The 20308-nt window shown below is 46.4% G+C and overlaps 1 long non-coding RNA gene across 1 annotated transcript; it reads right to left on the bottom strand.

The window, feature by feature from the left end:
* Positions 1-15987: 15987 nt before the first annotated feature.
* LOC120869031 lies at positions 15988-19285 on the bottom strand. The gene is made up of 2 exons (XR_005722400.1): positions 19203-19285; positions 15988-16775 (listed from the first exon to the last, which is right to left on the bottom strand). It is a non-coding gene; the product is annotated as an uncharacterized LOC120869031 (long non-coding RNA).
* Positions 19286-20308: the final 1023 nt, after the last annotated feature.

Genomic DNA, 20308 nt, shown 5'->3' with positions numbered 1-20308 from the left:
AGTGAAAATCTGCTGTGGTGGGTTGCTATTTCCTTCTCCAGGGGATCTTCCTGACCCAGGGATCAAACCCAGGTCTCCTGCATTATAGGCAGACGCTTTATCCTCTGGGCCACCAGGGAAGCCCCGCAATGAAAACACTTGCCGACCATGAAGATGTTTCTAGGAATATTGCTGAAATGCGCACTGGCCTCCAAGGGAGCTTGTTTATTTGGAATATCACTTCTGAAGGGATTGTTTGTCAAACAAAACCAAACAAAAATAAGTCAACTTCCTTTAGACATAATCACTCCCATCTACCTTCAGTGGCTCATGGGGACTCCTGGGGGCTTCTGTATTCTTACGACTTCCTGGAGAAAGGCTAGACTCTGGCCTCAAATAAATCCACAGAAATGTGCTGTGTGCCTGGCATGGAGATGCTGATGAAAGCAAAGGATTGGCTTTATTCCTGGAGGTGTTTCAAGACTCAATGACCAATTTCTCCTGCAAATAAGTTCCCATCTCTTGTGGCTCAGACGAATCTGCCCGCAATGTGGGAGACCTGGGGTCGATCCCTGGGTCAGGAAGATCCACTGGAGAAGAGAATGGCAAGCCACTCCAGTATTCTTGCCTGGAGAATTCCATGGACAGAGGAGCCTGGTGAGCTACAGTCTATGGGATCGCAGAGTTGGACATGACTAACTACAGGCCAAGCTTCACAAGAAGCCCCACATTTCTACCAACTTTCCCCACCCCGAAACCTTCCCTCACATACTCATTCAGTAAGTATATACTGAGCATTTATTTTGTACCAGGTACTCTACTAGGTGATGAAGAGTACATTGAAGAAAACACCTGAAATCTTGCCTTTATGGGAACTTACTTTCTCATGGGAGAAACAGATGATACGCCTAATACAAATAAAGTAAATGGTATGTTATCAATAGAAGGTATTAAGTGCTCTCTAGACAGTGAGGCAGGGGTGCAATTTACAATGAGGGAAAGCCTCGTTGAGAAGGTGACGTGCAAACAAGGACTTGAAGGAGGTTGGGAGTGAGACCTGGGGTCCCAGGGCAGGACGCACTGGCCGGTGGTAACAGTCCTGAGCTGAGAGGGCTTCTGGTCTTGTCAGGAACAGCGAGGAGGCAAAGGAAGACTGTTTTGCACTGAGTGAACTTCTAGTCAGGTCAAATACAGACCAGTCTTTTTTTTTTTTGTAGCTTATTGCTACTTAGAATTTATTTGGCTTTGTTTTTTTTTTTTTAATTAATTGAAGTATAGTTGCTTTACAATGTTGTGTTAGTTTCTGCTGTCTAGTGAAGTGAATCAGCTCTGTGTATACATATGTCCCCTCTGTTTTGAATTTCCTTCCTGTTGAGGTCACCAAGAGCACTGAGTGGAGTTTCCTGTGCTCTCCAGTTCTCATTAGTTCTCTGTTGTATACATAGTGTCAGTAGTGTATATATGTCAATCCCAACCTGCCATTTCCTCCCACCTTCTCCCCCTTTCCTCCTGCTATCTACATCTATGTTTCTATTTTATAAATAAGATCGTCCATACCAATTTTTTCAGATTCCACATATGTGCATTAGTACATACTTGTTTTTCTGACTTCCTTCCCTCTGTAGGACAGTCTCTAGGTCCATCCATGTTTCTACAGATGATCCAATTTCATCCCTTTTTATGGCTGAGTAATATTCCAAAATAAAGTCAAGTCTTGCAAGCAGGATCTTCCAGAGAACCACCAGACAGGTATGAGAACAGGGTTTTGACCCCTTTCTGCCAGTTCACTTCAGTCGCTCAATTGTTTCTGACTCTCTGCGACCCCATGGACTGCGGCATGCCAGGCTTGCCTGTCCATCACCAACTCCCGGAGCTTGCTCAAACTCATGTCCATCGAGTCAGTGATGCCATCCAACCATCTCATCCTCTGTCGTCCCCTTCTCTTCCTGCCTTCAATCTTTCCCAGCATCAGGGTCTTTTCCAATGACTCAGTTCTTCCCATCAGGTGGCCCAAGTATTGGAGCTTCAGCTTCAGCATCAGTCCTTCCAATGAATATTCAGGACTGATTTCCTTTAGGATGGACTGGTTGGATCTCCTTGCAGTCCAAGGGACTCAAGAGTTTTCTTGGAGACTGAAGGTTGTTGGTTTTCAAGCGTACTGAGGAGAGGGATGAGAGTAAGCGAAGTTCCAACACCATAAAGCTTACCATTCTTTCTGAGATCCTGCCTTTCTCCACTAGCAGACACTCCTTGACTGCTGCAAGCCTTTCGTTAATTTTCTGAATTCTGCAAAAGATGATTTTTGCACAGCGGTCCTCAGGATGTTCAGGAGCTTTCACCATCCTTCCTGCTGACACTACTCTTGAAGGAACACTTGGGGGCTGGAAATTGACATAAACTGGACTGAGTGGATGTGTGATTATGAGAAGGGAGCAAGATTTGGCTGGATTGGGGGCCCCAGGCAGCAGGGTGATGGGAATCAAGGCAGGATGGGGAGCTGGGAGCCCTGTGCAAACTGGTGTCTGAAGCTTTCAAGGAGAAAAGTGAACATGGATCTTTTAGGAAGGTTAAGCTGGCAGGGGGCCAGGAGATGAGCTGGAACAGAGGGAAGAAGACCAATGACTTTAGTCAGAGGGGATACTGTGTACCTGGGAGAAGCACCAGTAAATAGGCTGGATGGGAGAGCAATCCTCAGGAGGCTTCCATTGGTGATGGGTCACTGGGGAGGCTGGGTAAGTCCTGTTGCTGTCTGGAGACACCCTGTCACCCTTCAAGTTTTCTTCTTGCCAGCCCAAAAGTAATGTTGGTCCCAATGGGGTCCTCTTGGCCTCACCTTTATACTGTTTGCCCCCTGTGAAGGACCCTGACGTCTTGAATACCTCAAGTATCTTGAAGTTCACGGCCAGTGATGCCCCCTCCCGGGTGGGGAAGCAGAGCTGGGTTCAAAGAGCTGGGCTCTGCCATAAACACAGGAAGTTCTTGAATCCTATGGGGCCCCTCCTTTAAGGAATCTATACCTTTGTCATCCATCTGCTGGTGGGGGGGGGTCACTGTGCAGAGAAAAAGAGGGGCTTGGCACCTTGCTTCTGGGGGATCACTGATGACCAAACCCTCTCTGGTAGGTCCCATCGCCTGAAGGTAAGGGTGGGGGGAGGAGAACACACAGCTGGTGCCCAGAGTGCCCTGGGCTGCCACGTCTCCAGGTGGTAGGCCCAAATCCTTCTTCAGGACATTTGGATCTTTTCAGACAGCCTGAGAAATAGCTCAGGTTCCAGTCCAGCTCAGGCCAACAGTAACCTTAAAAGTGGAAAGTGGAAGAAATAACTTGGTCAGACACTGTTCTCAGGAGGGCTTGGAGAAGACCACAAGCTGGACCCCCACCCCCAGCCCGTCTGCACCAGAGCCTCCCGCAGCCAGGCCCCCGGAGCCGCCCAGTCACCCCGGCCGTCTCCAGCGAGCGTCTGGTTCACACTGCTTCCTGATTTGTGTTATTCGGTTCTGTCTGAGGAGACTTTCCTCTGCTGAAGCTGCTGCTGAGCCAGGCCTGGGGACAATGCAGGCCTCAACCTCCTCCACCTCCAGCGAGGCCCTGGGCTCAGCTCACAGAGGTAGCTTCCATTTGTTCTGGAAAGAATTCTGCCCCTGGCCACCCAGACCTGCCTGGAAAGCCAAAGCTTTGGTTTCCAGCAAGTCCAGCTGGGGCCTGTCACAAAGTTCTGCTTGGTCACTGCTCCACTCCAGGGAGGCATGTGGATGGCAGCTTTGTCTAGTGGAAGCAACGGAAGGCCCGTGTGGGGTCACCCAGCCAGAACAGACCGTTTCATCCGGCCTTTCCTGGAGGATTCGGCCAGGCAGGCCCAAGCCTTGGGTCTTGCAGCACATTCTGTGTGTGGTGACCACACAGAGGTTTTAGCCAGGCGGCCGCTGAGGCTGAATTCGAGAAGCTCGGGCAGAACTGTGATTCTGCAGGTATAGGAGCACAGAACACACGCGCAGGCACGCCGATACCGCCAGCGGCTTCGGGTCACCGCCTACAGCGAGCCACGCCCATCCACGCCAGGTGCTGCGAATTACGCCGGATTTCGGATAGCCCGCCTCCTGCCCTCACGGCCCACACACTGACACCCACTTACCGAGCAAAACTCCAGGTCTTATTCAAGGTAAGTCACCAAACTTGTAGTAGTCATGAATGTCTAAACCACAGAACACGTGTTAAACAGTGCTGCCATTTTTATTAGCTCTTGTTTTGTCGCTTCGTCGTGTCCCACTCTTCTGCAACCCCATGGACTGTAGCCCGTCAGGCTCCTCTGTCCGTGGGATTTCCCAGGAAAGACTAATAGAGTGGGTTGCCGTCTCCTCTAGGGCATTTTTCCGACGCAGGAATCAAACCCATGTCTCCTGCATTGGCGGGCAGATTCTTTACCGCTGAGCCACCTGGGAAGCCCTTACTAGCTTTTGGGTGCCCCCAACCCCAGCTTCGCTACAAGAGCAGGATTTTTAGGAACACCTTTGTTGGATCATAGCAGAATCAACTGTACTGTCATATCCACTTTAAAGATGAGAAAAGTTGAGATTTAGAAGATGCTGTTCCCTCCTGGTAAGCGTAGGACCCTGACTCAAATTCCTGGCTGAGAAGCTAGACTCTGACTGGCCCTGTGCCCGCCCCTTGCGCCCAGGTGCGGAGCCTCAGCTCTGCCTCCTCGTAATGGGAAAGGTCACGTGGAGGAGGCCCTCCTGTGAAGGTTTCCTCATTGGTCTTTGCTCCCAGCCCCGCCCCCCTGGCACAGTGGTCCCGCCCACCTGGCTGTGGTGCCCTGCTCGAGCTAGAAGGTTTGGCTACCTCTCCCTACTGTCCTGGTACTAGGTGTGCTGGGCAGGGCCTGGCCCCTGACTAGACCTCAGAGATGTTTCTGGAGCCATACTGACCTGAAGACGAGGCTTGGCTGCAGAGAGCTGGCAGAAGGAACTGGAGCCAGGTTCCTGGGCAGCCTGGGGCAAAGCAGCAGGGCCAATGACTGCCCTACGAAACTCCAGGTACCGTCAGAACCCGCCCCACTAAGAACGGAAGCCAGGAAGACAGTGCCCTGCGCCTCAGGACGTGGTAAACTCCCCTTTACACTGGAAGACTTTGCCTTCCAATGCAGGGGTCAGGATACCTGGTGGGAAGGTGAGATCCCACCTGGCTCCTGGCTAGAAAATCAAGAAGTAAAATAGAAGCAATATTGTAACCAATTCAACTTTAAAAAATGGTCCACATCAGAAAAGAACCCCACTTGCATTTCATAGCTGACCCCACACTTCCTGGGTGTCCAGGGAAACCCCCATCCCCCGCCACCTGCACTACCGTCGCTCTGCCCCTTCGGTGCCCTGTGATTCTTCGGTGCCCTGTGGTTTCTGTACTCCTTCCGTCATGAGTCATGTCATTTGGTGATGCCTCAGCTTCTCATATACAGGCAGAGCCCAACTTAGGGATTTCTGTTCTCAGGCGAATTTTAAGTGGACCATCAGAGAGAACTTGTGTTCTGTACAAGCTGTGAGGATGCAGGGCGGGCCCCCAGATGAACTTTAAAAGGCCTAACAACCCACAATGTGGCTGATTTGGGCCATAGCAGGGTTCTGAGTACTGGGGTGGTCAGGGAGGCATGCAGGAGAAGGGGGGCAGAAAAGAGTTGCTGCTGCTTGGGCTTGAGAGCAGCTGTGGGGAAAAAACCAAACAAACCCCAAACACTGGAACAGTTGGATGTAAGTGCCTCCATCTCACCTGGATTGTTCTTCCATATGCCGTCACCCTCTCTTCGGCACTCAGCTTTCATCACAGTCCAACTCTCACATCATACATGACCACTGGAAAAACCATAGCCTTGACTAGGCGGACCTTCGTTGGCAAAGTAATGTCTCTGCATTTTTAATATGCTGTCTAGGTTGGTCATAACTTTCCTTCCAAGGAGCAAGCGTCTTTTAATTTCACGGCTGCAATCACCATCTGCAGTGATTTTGGAGCCCCCAAAAATAAAGCCTGACACTGTTTCCACTGTTTCCCCATTTATTTGCCATGAAGTGATGAGACCAGAATTGATGGCTGAAGAATTGACGCTTTTGAACTGTGGTGTTGGAGAAGACTCTTGAGAGTCCCTTGGGCTGCAAGGAGACCCAACCAGTCCATTCTAAAGGAGATCATTCCTGATTATTCAATGGAAGGACTGATGTTGACACTGAAACCCCAATACTTTGGCCACCTGTTTTGAAGAACTGACTCATTTGAAAAGACTCTGATGCTGGGAAGGATTGAAGGCAGGAGGAGAAGGGGATGACAGAGGATGAGTTGGTTGGATGGCATCACAGACTCAATGGGAATGAGTTTGAGTAAACTCTGGGAGTTGGTGATGGACAGGGAGGCCTGGCGTGCTGCAGTCCAAGGGGTCGCAAAGAGTCGGACACGACTGAGTAACTGAACTGAACTGATGGGACCAGAAGCCATGATCTTACCTTTCTGAGTGTTGAGCATTAAGCCAACATTTTCATTCTCCTCTTTCACTTTCATCAAGAGGCTCTTTAGTTCTTCACTTTCTATCATAAGGGTGGTATCATCTGCATATCTGAGGTTATCGGTATTTCTCCCAGCAATCTTGATTCCAGCTTGTGCTTCATCCAGCCCAGTGTTTCTCACGATGTACTCTGACTTACTTCACTTATTATATTTTCTAGGTCCATTACATGTTGCTGCAAATGGGATTCTTTCTTTCTTTTTTAATGGTTAAGTAGTGGCACCCCACTCCCGTACTCTTGCCTGGAAAATCCCATGGATGGAGGAGCCTGGTGGGCTGCAGTCCATGGGGTCACTAGGAGTCGGACATGACTGAGCGACTTCACTTTCACTTTTCACTTTCATGCATTGGAGAAGGAAATGGCAACCCACTCCAGTGTTCTTGCCTGGAGAATCCCAGGGATGGGGGAGCCTGGTCGGCTGCCGTCTATGGGGTCGCGCAGAGTCGGACACTACTGAAGTGATTTAGCAGCAGCAGCAGCAGCAGCAGAGGTGACTGCAGCCATGAAATTAAAAGACACTTACTCCTTGGAAGGAAAGTTATGACCAACCTAGATAGCATATTGAAAAGCAGAGACATTACTTTGCCAACAAAGGTCTGTCTAGTCAAGGCTATGGTTTTTCCAGTGGTCATGTTTGGATGTGAGAGTTGGACTGTGAAGAAAGCTGAGCGCCGAAGAATTGATGCTTTTGATGCTTTTGTAGAATTGATGCTTCAGTCCATTCTGAAGGAGATCGACCTTGGGATTTCTTTGGAAGGAATGATGCTAAGGCTGAAACTCCAATACTTTGGCCACCTCATGCGAAGAGTTGACTCATTGGAAAAGACTCTGGTGCTGGGAGGGATTGGGGGCAGGAGGAGAAGGCGACGACAGAGGATGAGATGGCTGGATGGCATCACTGACTTGATGGACGTGAGTCTGAGTGAACTCTGGGAGTTGGTGATGGACAGGGAGGCTTGGCGTGCTGCGATTCATGGGGTCGCAAAGAGTCAGACATGACTGTGCAACTGAACTGAACTCAATATTCTATGGTAAAAACGTACCATACCTTCTTAAACCGATCATCTGTTTATGGACACTAAGGACACTCCCTTGTCTTGGGTATTGTAAATAGTGCTGCTGTGAACAGTGGGGTGCATGTGTCTTTCCAAATTAAAGAGTCTTCACCTTTTCTGGATGTATGCCCAGAACTGGGATTGCTGGATCATATGGTAGCTCTATGTTTAGGTTTTTAAGGAACATGTATACTGGTTTCCATAGTGCTTGTACCAGTTTACATTCCCACCAACAGTAGAGGAGAGTTTCCTTTTCGCCACACCCTCTCTGGCTTTTATTGTTTGTAGATTTTTTATTGATGTCCATTCTGACCAGTGTGAGGTGATAGATACCTCATTGTGGTTTAGATTTGGATTTCTTTTATAATAAGAGACATTGACCATCTTTTTATGTGGTTGTTGGCCATCTGTATGTCTTTGAAGAAATGTCTATTTAGATCTTCTGCCTATTTTTCAATTGGGTTTTTTTTTTTAATTGAGTTGTATGAGATGTTTGTATGTTTGGGAAATTAATCCCTTGTCATTATATCATTTACAAATATTTTCTCCCATTCTGTAGGTTGTCTTTTTGTTTTATTTATGGTTTCCTTTGCTGTGCAAAAACTTTAAAGTTTATGTTTCATTTATTTATTTTTGCTTTTATTTCTATTGCCTGAGGAAACTGATCTGAGAAAATATTGCTACAATTTATGTCAGAGAATGTTTTGCCTGTGTTCTTGGAGTTTTATGGTGTCATATATATTTAGGTCTTTCAATCATTTTGAATTCATTATTGTGTATGGTGTGAGGGAGTGTTCCAACTTCATTGATTTACATGTGGCTGTATCACTTGCTGAAGAGACTGTCTTTTATATATTCACTTCCTTTGTTGAAGGTTAATTGACTCTTTGGGTTTATTTATGGGCTCTCTTCTATTCCACTGATCTATATGTCTGTTTTTGTGCTAGTACCACACTGTTTTGATTACTATAGCATTGTAGTGTTGTCTGAAGTCTGGGAGTGTTATGCCTCCAACTTTGTTTTTGTTTTTTTTTTTCCCTGAGGATTGCTTTGGCAATTATGAATCTTTTGCAGTTCCATATAAAATTTAGGTTTATTTATTCTAGTTCTGTGAAAAGTATCATGGGCATTTCGATAAGGATTGCATTAAATCTGTAGTTTGCTTTAGGGTAGCATGGCCATTTTAACAATATTAATTCTAAATATCTGAAGGAATTTTAAATTATTTTTGGAAACAGGTTGGGCTTCCTTCAAAGATGGCCATCTGCTCCTCATTGCTGTGGTTCAGGAAGCATTAAAAGGTGAGGGCCATCAGTTGGTCAGAAGATGGAAGAGTGAGGGAATGTTTCAGTTGACTCACATGGGTAAAAAGTTTGAGCCAACATTGAAGTTTGGGAGATTTTACATACAATATCAAGCTTCTGACTTCTGCTGAGAAAATTGGAGCATCTGTCAGCATGAGGCCCTCTTTTCTGCACGTTGACCACAATCAGCCAGCACTAGTTGTCTCTTTCTCTTGGCCCTAGGCTGTGTTCTCCAGTTCCTCAAAGTGTTTCCCATTATTCAGTGCATCCTCCCGACCAGGGCAGTTTAGCTCATTTCTATCACCTGCCCCGTGAGTTGTAGGCCGTGGAATTGACACCTCTGTAGTAGAAGAAACTCAACTGTTAGATATGGGCACAGCACCCCCTCAGCCTTACCCTGCTTTCTAATGGGGGCTGCCCACCCAGAGCCCCCACGACCAAATAGCTGTGTTTTGTGTTACGTTCCCCCATTTTTAACTGAGCAGGTGAGGTTGATGCCTGTTACTGGGGCTGTCAATTCACTGGCTGATGGTGGCACATGCTTACTTGGGCCTGGAGGGGGGACATGTGCTGAGCCAATCAAACTTTCACTCTTGGCTGTAAAAACTGAGAAGTACAGCGTGAACCAGCAAGTTGGCAATGGTTCTGTGCCAGGGAGAGGCCAGAGGAGTCACAGAGGGCCCTGAGCAAGCTGAAAATGGGAGAAACTTGGAAGAAGTTCATTTTGGGAGGGGTGGGAGGGAGCGTGTGGACCGAGAGAGGCAGCGATACCTTGGGGAAGAGAGAGAGAGCCTGTGGCCAGAGAGAGAGAAATCTAGTTCCGGGTCCCAGAGCTGTCTTGGTTCCTTAGAGTTTTTCAGCTTCATGGCCAGTTCATGTGTTTTTCTATAATAAACTCTCAATTCCTTGAGTGAAGTAAAGTGTTCTCTTGTCCCTGCATTCAAGAAAAGCTAATCAGGCACTCTTCAGGCCTCTGCTAACTGGAGAGTCTGTGGTTTTGTCAATTGAGTTAAGGGTTTACCTCTATGGTATGCCCCCACCCCCCACTATTGGCAGATAACACATGGTGGACAGAAAACAGATGCGTTAGGAATCAAACTTGAAGACTACTTCCTCTTCTTTTTTTTTTAAAGTTGATTTAAAAAAAAATCAAAATATAGTTGATTTACAATGTCACATTAATTTCTGCTGTACAGTGAAGTGATTCAGTTATACATATATATGCATTCTTTTTCATATTGTTTTCATCAGGGTTGATCACAGGATATTGAGTATAGTTCCCTGTGGAGTAGGACCTTGTTATCCATCCTGTATATTCTAGTTTGCATCTGCTAACCTGGAACTCTCAGTCCATCCCCCTGTGCAACACATTGGCAACCATTAGTCTGTTCTCTATGTCTGTGAGTTTCTGTTTCTTAGATAAGTTCATTTGTGTGTCATATTTTAGATTCCACATATAAGTGATATCCTATGGTATTTGTCTACTTCCTCTCCTTTTGCTTCTGCAACAAAGGAAGGTATGCCTACGATTCTCAAGGCACAAACATGCAGGCATCTTAAGATCTAATTTTATTACATTATCATATTCCCAACAAGAAAAAAAAAAGTGTAGGTAAAGCTGCTTGTTTTCTTATATATATCTGTCAGCCCTAATCAGACAAACCCCACTTAGGTGATAGAAAACTATTCAGGGGTTGTCATCCTTCTTGTGAACCTGAAGAATATTTAACTTGTTGATTAAGCACTTAACATTACAAATGAATGCAAAACCGTCTGTCAGTTCTGGTGTGATTATTTTGGAAATGGTGTAAGTGTTTAGGTTGCCGTGACAATGAATGACCTTTGGTATAATTAAGGCTGCCATGTTGCATCAGCTTTTCTGTGGAGTTGCCGTGCGTGTTCCAAGGAGAAGAAAAGAATGATGCGTATTCTAGCTCATCATAAAGTCGCTAATTTGTGTTTTAAGCAACCGCTGCCTAGATGAGACAAAGAACTTGAGGCTGTAGCTGCCCCAGTGAAGGAAGTTGGGGAAGGGTAAAAAAAACTGTGTCATTGGGGAAAGCTGCCAACTATGATGGTGCCTCCGTGGCACCAGCCAAACAGTCTGAAACCTGAACAGCCACATAGAGGCGGGGGACACACAGAGATGAAACAGCTGGGGATTGACCGAAGTTTCCACTTTGTAGCCAAGTCTTGGCGTCATGGAGATTAAGACTAGACTGATCTCACTGGAAAATTGTTCAAACCTTTGCTGTGCTCTTTTTTCATAGATCCTCGTTTTGCATTCCTAGGGAAAAAAAACAATACACACCTGCTTAATCATTTCAAACACAATAGAGTGCATTTGTTACAAATTAGTCATAAAAAATCGTTTCTCCTCTCTTCATTTTTACTAGGATTTCAGAGATTTCATTTGTCAGAAAAAAATGGCTTGGCAATTTCTAATAATAAAGACAAATTAACAAGAAAGACTGTCAGGGAGAACAAGTTTTATTCTCTGGTTAAATTTATTTTTAATTTATGTAAAGTACAAAACAGTAAAATATGTCCTTTGTGGTGTACAGTCCTGTGGGTTTTGACAACTGCATATTTCTAAGAATTGTATATCCAAGAGTATAATTAACTGTATAGGAAAAGTTCCAACACCCCAAATTCCCTTCGGAGTCAGCCCTTCCTTCCATCCCCAGTTCTGCCAACACTGATCTGTCCTTTGCCTTGATAGTTTTGCCTTTTCTGGAATGTTATATAAATGGAATCATACAGCATATAGCCTTTTTGTTTATTATTAATTTATTAACTTAAAAAATATTTATTTGGCTTTGCTGCATGTTAGTTTCAGCACGCAGGATCTTTAGTTGTGACATTCAAGTTCTTTAGCTGTGATATGTGGGATCTAGTTTCCCGGCCCCAGATCAAACCTGGGCCCCTGGCACTGAGAGAGCAGTGTCTTAGCCACTGGACCACCAGGGAAGTCCCTATTAACCTTTGCTGAAGTTTTCTCCATATAATGTTCTGTGTAGAGAGAAGAAAAGAGGGGAAAATATTTGAGGCTGGGTGAATCTTGGAAGACAAGGTTGAGGAAGTGGGGACATGACCAGCCTCATCTTCAGAATTATCTTCATTTGTGCAAAGAATATATCTTCAAGGCAGTGAGAAGTCAGTGCAAGGGTTTGGGCACCTGACTTAGCCTCTAGACACACAGGGTTCAAAGGAAGCACCATAGGCGTGGCCTTTGGCTGTCTGTAACCAGCGCTGGGATCTGACCCAGGGCTGGGTAATTAACATGCATAATTAGCTCCTGTTTAGTTTTGAGGGCAGCAGTGGTGCAGGCAACGTCAGGCTCGCGGAGAAAAGCACAAATTAACTCTGCCTTTGTGCTCTGGAGCGGCCACCCTTATTATGCTTTATCAACACAGCAGCTGGATTAGCCCTGCATTCAGTTTGCTTTGCCTCATTACAATAATTGCCTGGTGAACAATGGCATGAGTCAGCGTGATCCTCCTTACTAGGGGGACAGGTTTGTTTGTACAAGTGAAACTGCAGGCGGGAGGGGCAGCTGGCTGGGCTAATATTTGGGTCTTGAGGTTGATATTAAGGTTTTTTTTTTTTTTTTTTTTTAAGAAACCATTTGAATTCAGAATTGAATCTGGGGACGTGAGTTTATATCAGAACTATACCCAGCCGTCCAGTCATGCAATACACACACCGGTTGAATTCCTGTTGGAAATAATGTGGTCAGTTACATGGTGCCTGGAGTCAGGGTTAGGTTTCACCTCTTCCATGCATGTGCTAGATGGCTTTAATCCCTCTGCTCTGCAGTCCTGAATGTTTATTTATTTAAAAATTATTTTATTGAGGTATAATTTACAATGTTAATTTCAAGTGTACAGCAAAGTGATTCAGTTATACATACATACATAAATATATGCTTCCCTGGTGGCTCAATGGTAAAGAATACACCCGTAATTTGGGAGACCTGATTTCGATCCCTGGGTTGGGAAGATCCTCTGGAGGAGGGCATGGCAACCCACTCTAGCATTCTTGCCTCGAGAATCCCCACGGACAAAGGAGCGGGCTACGGTCCATGGGGACCCAAAGAGACACAACTGAGCGACTAGGCACACAGATATAAATATATATTAATTTATTCTTCATTACATTCTCTTCTATTATAGGTTATTATAAGATACTGAGTAGAGTTTCCTGTGCTATACAGTCGGTTCTTGTTTATTTTACATACAGTAGTGTGTATGTGTTAAACCTGAACCACTAATTTATCTTGCTTCTTCCCCCTCCCCTGTATCCCCTTTGGTAACTTGTTTCCTATGTCAATGAGTCTATTTTTGTTTTGTGAACAAGTTCATTTGTGACACTAAGTTTTGAAAACCAAGTTAGATCTGCTCTACAAGAGAATCTTGGAAGGCTTGCTCTACATCAGGCGCTGTGCTGGGTGTATCCACACACTTGTTTATGATTAGCCCTGTTTTTCAGATGAAGAAATCTGTGTCCCAAGAATTCCCTCCAGCTTCTCTGCCCTCTAGGTTTCCCTCGTGTCTGTGGGCTCTGGATGGTTTTGTCCTTGCGGGAGCTTTGACGGACACCCTACAGGATGGTTACCATGGTGACCGGCTTCCACTCAGAGGTGATGATGCCTTCACAGGAGTCACACACTATGTTTTGTCAAAATCCATCCCTGCAGGAAACCTCCTGCTGCTGCTGCTACTGCTGCTGAGCCGCTTCAGTCGTGTCTGACTCTGTGCGACCCCATAGACGGCAGCCCACCAGGCTCCCCCGTCCCTGGGATTCTCCAGGCAGGAGTACTGGAGTGGGGTGCCATCACCTTCTCCGCAGGAAACCTGAGAGCTTCACAGCCACCCTGTGACGTAGACTGAGGGCAGGGAAGCCCCTTGAACTCCTGGGATCCTCCGTAGAATGGCTGCCACCACACCCTCTCCGTGGGCTCCTCCAGCTGTGGTTGGCAAGGAGGTTTGGGAAACTCTGCTGAACCCTACATCATCCCAACAAACTCGGGGGTGGCCCCAACTCAGACTCTCTGAAGGGGACCTTGATCCTCAGAGCAGTGAGTTAGCCCCTGCCTGGCCACTGCTGGGCACTGCGCCACTGCTGGGTGGGGGGCTGTGCTGTGGCCCCTGCAGTGTCTGAAGCCCCCTTTAGTCTCTCTGCAAGTGGTTATTGCATAAAGACTGTGTGTGTGTGCGTGTGCGTGCATGTACATGCTCACATATGCAAATTTGGAGGGAAGGAAGATACAAGAAAATGGGAAAGACAGTCCAGTCTGTTCCTTGGAAAGTTTGTTGGGAAACAAAACCATCTCAAATGACATGGTGACACTCATCCTTAAGACGGACACATCCCCAGGGCCAGATCCTGGTAGGAGAGGTGGGACTAGCCTGGCGGGGGATGAGAAGCTCAGGCTGTGGGGTCAGCGAATTGTAGCCTCATTTTCTACCTTGCGCTTACCCTCTGTGGGACCCCGAGCAAGTTTCCGAGAGCCTCAGCTTTCCCATTTGTAAAATGGAACATGGTATGAATACCTTTATAGGGTTAGTGTGATAAATAAAATCACACCCCAAAGCAAATTATCATTTGACTCCAAAATCCACGCTCTTAGGCACTAGACACATACGTACTGTTTTGTGTATGTGTATTATATAGATAACTCTGTGTGCGTGTGGGTTTCCATGACAGCTTAGTTGAGAAAGAAATCCACTGAAGTGTCTTCAATTCTGAGGGTCCCAGGATAAAGCCAGGAGGCTGCATGTGGATATGTAAGGCCTGTTAAGAACTGCTAATAAGTATTTTGAGTGTAAGACGGCATCTTGGCCTCCTCCATGACTCTACCTACTAGTGCTGAGAGAGGGGTGGTCTGTTGGAGCTTTGTGATTAAGTGGTTTCTACCCAACCTCGGGCAGCAAGTGGTGAGCATGTAGTGATCTGGATGGAGTATAAAAGCCCGATTGTGGAGGGATTATGTGCCCTGGTTCCAGCCAGCTATTATCTAGTGGTTTTATTTATGGTTAGTCAAGTGAGAATGACAACACAGAGAGCCACCCTGGGTATGATTTTTTGTGGGCAGTGTGGTGTGTCGGACACCGTGTGGGCTCCTCGCCCCGCGGCTACACCGCAGAAAAACAGCATGGCAACAAGCAGTACACACATCCACTCCTGCAAACCACGCCCTCCGCACCTGCCAGGGAAATCCCTAAACTGTGGGCTTTCAGTGCTTGTTTATAAGACACCTGCCAGGTGTGCTTTCAAAAAAAAGAGTATAAAAAAATGACCCATTATGTGTTTATGGTAGAAAAATGGGAAAATAGTTCAGAATAGGAAATAAAGTAATAGCCACCGACAGGCCCCTCTCCCTCCTGCAAGGTAACCACAGCTAACGCTTTGGTGTGTGTCACTTCACAATCTTTTAAATGTATGTACACATGTACACAACACAGGTAGAGTTGTGTGTGTATGTGTATTTATAGGAATGGGATTGCTCCACACACAGTTTATAAGCCGAATTCTTCACATACTATCTCATGACTGTCTCCCAACTTAGGAAGCCTTTGAGGCTCCATGTCTCTTTATAAGGGGCGCTCCCTACAACATTAGGGATCATGTCCCTGCAGAGTGGTCCAAAGAGGCCTGGCCCCGGCATCTACCCTTTGAGTGGAGTGTGAATTCAGGGAGCTTCTGTGGGCTATGGGAGTGCCATGCCGCCCATGCTAGAAATCAACTTCTGCAGACATCAAATGAGAACCAGGGTTCTGGTGGCTGCTTCCTAAAAGTGGACTGGAATAGTGATTGCAGCCCAACACCTCAGCCTGCAGGCACCCAGGGACTGCCTATGCACATATGCAACCCAAATAAGGCATCCAGCCCTGAGCAGAGGATGGACCACAGGGCCTGCGAGGCTGAGAAATGCTTCCTTGTCACTTCTTTGGCAAGGAACCCGGTCTTCTTACCTCTGACCTACCACAAACCCGCAGCTCATTCCCTCTGCAGGAAACCACCTCCAGCCTCTGGACCTGCGACCTGAGCTCAGCTTACCAGCAAGCTCTGTATTCCTTTGCTCTTTTTTTTTTTTTAATTGAAGTATAGTTGATTTACAATATTACGTTAGTTTCAGATGTACAGCATAGTCAGTATCTTTGCAGATTATACTCTATTATGGATTATTACAAGATGATAATGAGTTTATTTCTCTGTGCTGTAAATATATCCCTGTAATTCTCAGCAGCCCGTGCCTTCTAATCTCCTGCCGGACTCTGCGCCTCCCGCTTTTCCTCTCCCGAAACCTGGGTAGCCACAGGTTTGTTTTCTAGACCTGCCACATTGTTTCTGTTCAGCATATACATTCATGGGTATTATTTTTAGATTCCATATATAGTGACGTCATACAGTATTTGTCTTCCTCTGTCTGACTTATTTCACTAAGCATAATATGCTTTAGATCTGTCTCATTGCCGTACATGGCAGAATTTTATTCTTCTCAAGGCTGAGTAATAGTCCATTGTATGTATATGTCGCTTCTTCTTATCCATTCTTCTGTTGGTGGACATTTAAGTTGCTTCCATGTCTCGGCTGTTTGTGTCTTTATGAATTTGAGTTTTCATCTTTTCCAGATACATGCCCAGGAGTGGGATTGCCGGATCACATGGTAACTCCGTTTTTAGTTTTTTAAGGAACCTTCATACTGTCCTCCTTGATGACCGTACCAAATTACATTCTCACCAGTAGTATAGGAAGGTTCCTGTTTCTCCACATCCTTGCCAGCACTTGTTATCTGCAGAGTTCTTGACGTGAATTCCTCAGAGAGAGCTTTTGTGTTGTGTCAGACCAGTGAGTCTTGGTGCCTTGCTTCTGACATGAGCTAATCCTTGAGGTTGGGGAGAAAAGGGGTCTGGATGTCATTTCAAAGTGAAATTAATGTTATTAACCGTAACTATGAACCAGCTCTAACTAAAGATTTCAAAAGTTGTCCCTAACATGTAGACAGGTAGGGGTGGGCTAGTTCTGAGATGTGGGGTGTTTCTGTGGTTCCTGGCAGAGGTTCCTCTAGCCTCCTGGGGGCTGGGCGGGGCACTGCCTCTCAACCCACAGCTCAGCCCCACAGTGGGTGATTGTGTTCCCTGGGGCCATCTCACTCTTGGTGACAAGTGATGCTCTGCAGAACCCACTGAGGCCTGAGGAAAGAATACATTGAGGGGACTTCCCTGATGGTCCAGTGGTTAAGACCTTGCCTTCCAGTGCAGGGGGTGTGGGTTCGATCCCTGGTCAGGGAGCCAAGATCCCACATGCCTCTCGGCCAAAAAACCAAACTATAAAACAGAAGCAGTATTTGGCAAATTTCAGAAAGACTTTAAAAATGGTCCCCATCTAAAAAGTCTTAAAGAAGGACAGTGGTGCTCGTGGGCCCCCAGTGGCCTTGCGGCCATGAATTGTGCCCACTGCCTGCCTCTCTTGCCACCCAAAGGCCCATTTCATCCTCGGCACAGGAGCATCTCTGTAGCTTCTGCCAGCAGGGCCCTCAGGGCTGGAGTGTGTGTCCAGCTGGCCTGGTTGGGGTCCCATGTCCCTGGTGGGTGGGCATGGGTTACCATGACTGCAACCCCTCTACAGCCTTGTGGTTGGAATGCAGGGGAGGGTCTTCTAAAGATGATGACCCTTCCTCAGAAGTGCACAGATGAAAAAGGAGAGAGACTCAAGCCCTCCCATGCACTTTTATTTTTCAGCTCTGAGACAAAAGCTATCCGCACATCGATCTCGCCTGGGTCCCCTTCATCCTCTGACCACCTCTGCTTACTTGCTCTTGTCTACACCAGTCTCCAGGCCCAAAGCTTCCTGCCTCCCTGTCTACCCAGATCCTGCCCGGTTGGTGTCTGAGGGCTCATCTCGTCAGGCAGCTCTCCCCAGCTCCTCCAGCCTCTGCCTGCGTCTCTGCCCCCCACACCACCTTGTGTTCTGCTCCCTCTGGTACTCCTCTTGAGTCTGTTTTCTCTCCACGGCCCTTCCAGGGAGCGTGGACCCTGTTCTAGCTCTGCCTCTTCATTTCCATCGGCAGCTTTAACCCATCTCACTCTGGGGACTCTTCTGGCATCCACCTTCCCCAACGGCCACCTCTTAGTGTTTATCTCACTTGACCTTTCAGAAGTTAAAGGTTTCAACGAAAAGTTGACCCCCCATTTCTGCCTTAAAACTCTCACTTCTCTGGGTTTTTATGATACCAAGCTCTCCTGTTTCTCTCCACTTTAGATATTCCTAACTTAGTCTTACGTATAATTTGTTAAAAATTTTGTTGGCGTATAGTTGATTTACAATAGGTTAGTTTCTGCTGTACAGCAATATGATTCATTTATATACACACACACACACACATACACATACATATATATATTTGCTCTTTTTAAGAGTCTTTTCTCATACAAGTTATCCCAGAATATTGAGTAGAGTTCCCTGTGCTATATAGTAGGTCCTTCTTGGTTACCTGTCTTATATTTAGTAGTGAGTATATAGTCATCCCAAGCTCCTCATTTAGCCCTCTCCACCAGAATGTTCCCCCTTTGGTATCTGTTAAGTTTGTGTTTGATATCTGTAAGTCTGTTTCTGTTTTGTAAATAAGTTCATTCATATTATTAAGAAAAGCTAGATGCCACTTGAGTGATCTCATATGCCTCAGTCTTCTTTAAAAAGAACACTCCTTCTCTGACTACTTTCCTGCTGTCTCTCACCATATCATCGTTCACCATTTTCATGATTTGACAAACCAGTTACAATGCCCTTGACCCCCACACTTACACCTCACCTGCCTCCTCTGAGCTTCAGACATGCGTCCTGCTATCCATGTGATGGCTGTGCTTGTGTGTCTCATGACAGGTTAGTGTAATAAGATCGAGCCGCTAAAGGTAACCAGCTGATTCACATGCTAATCTCAGAATTAAGATGGCCTCCAATGAGCAAATTTTCCCCAGGAATTTGGCTCTTTTCCAGGCTTCCCTGTCTGAGGAATGGTGTTTGCATGTCCGTAGCTGCGCTACCCGAAACTGGGCTTGTCACTGCCCTCTCCGTGCTCCCCAGGTCCGTCCCCACATCCCAACTCTGCCCTGTATCATTTCTTTCCCTCTGTCGCCACCGTCACTTCTCATTCGTCACCACCGTCCTCTTGCTAAGCTTTAACTCACCTGCTTCCTTCTGAGTCTCCCTTCCCACCCAGCAAGCAGCGTCATCCCTCTGCTCCAGGACTTTGCCAGGGGAGTTACTGCTCTCAGAATAAAATCCCCAAATCCAAACCCTGTCCTGTTCAGACCTGATGAGATGCCAGCCTCCTCTTCCAGCTTGGTTTCCACACCAGCTCCTGCCGACACTCCCAGTCTCCCTGCCAATCTCTGTATTCCCTCAGCCTCTGAGTTCCTGTGGCCCTAGCCCCTCCCATGGCCCTTCCTGTGGCTCCTCAGTCTGGAACTTTCTTTCCTCACTCTCCTCCTGCCTCTCTTGGGTCACCGTTTAGGTCACTGCTAAGACAGGCCCTCCCTTTCCCCAAACTAAACTGAGACCATGTAGGATCTCTGTCTCAGTACTCCTTTCCTACACAACACTTTATGACTGTTTTTATTCTGTTTTTCTATTATTCTTTTATTATGTATTACTTGTGTGTCCCACTAAATGGTCCACTTCACGAAGGTAGGGAACCAGTCTTGTTCATCACCATTTGCCCAGGAACACGGTGTCTGTGCCACAAAAAAGTATCGAATGAAAGAACAAATAAATAAATACAGCTAGATTTTAATATCCCCCAGGAGCAGCGTAGGGGGATATTCTTTTCACCCTCCGTCAAACGTTTAATAAATACTTATTGACCTCAATACTGTATTATGGGGGAAAAAAAAGGACAACAGTAACAACAACAAGGAAAAGAATGACAGCATTAGAAGTCAGTGTGATTGAAGGAAAGTCATGGGCTGTAATATAACCAGTCTCAGCAAATGAGGGACAGGATTATAGCCACAGGATCTCTGAGTTTGTGAAATAGCGATGTGCTTAATAATGTAAGTTTGTTTTGCTTGGAAATAGCAGATGAATTGGATGCACATCTGGATATTTGGCATCGTGCAGACGAAAACATCTGGATGATTGGCTGAATACTTCAACTAAACTAATGTGTTTCAGAGCTGTGTAAACAGTCAGAGAATGACTCTGAAATTATGTTTTTTGGGAGGCGGCCACGTGAATAAGTGGAGGAGGAGAGTTCTTGTTCCAGAAAGACGATGGACTCAGAGACTTAAAATCCCTCCTATTCCAAACACACAGCGAACTCAGGATGCATGTGACCTTTGGACACTCCACAGCCAAGGCCATGAGTCTTTGAAATGAGGAGGAGACTGAAAATCAGAGCCACGTGAGCCCATGAACTGA

This window comes from Oryx dammah, unplaced genomic scaffold (assembly GCF_014754425.2).
Source record: "Oryx dammah isolate SB20612 unplaced genomic scaffold, SCBI_Odam_1.1 HiC_scaffold_10, whole genome shotgun sequence".
NCBI classification, from domain to species: domain Eukaryota; kingdom Metazoa; phylum Chordata; class Mammalia; order Artiodactyla; family Bovidae; genus Oryx; species Oryx dammah.
This window is presented reverse-complemented; position numbering and strand designations above follow the sequence as displayed.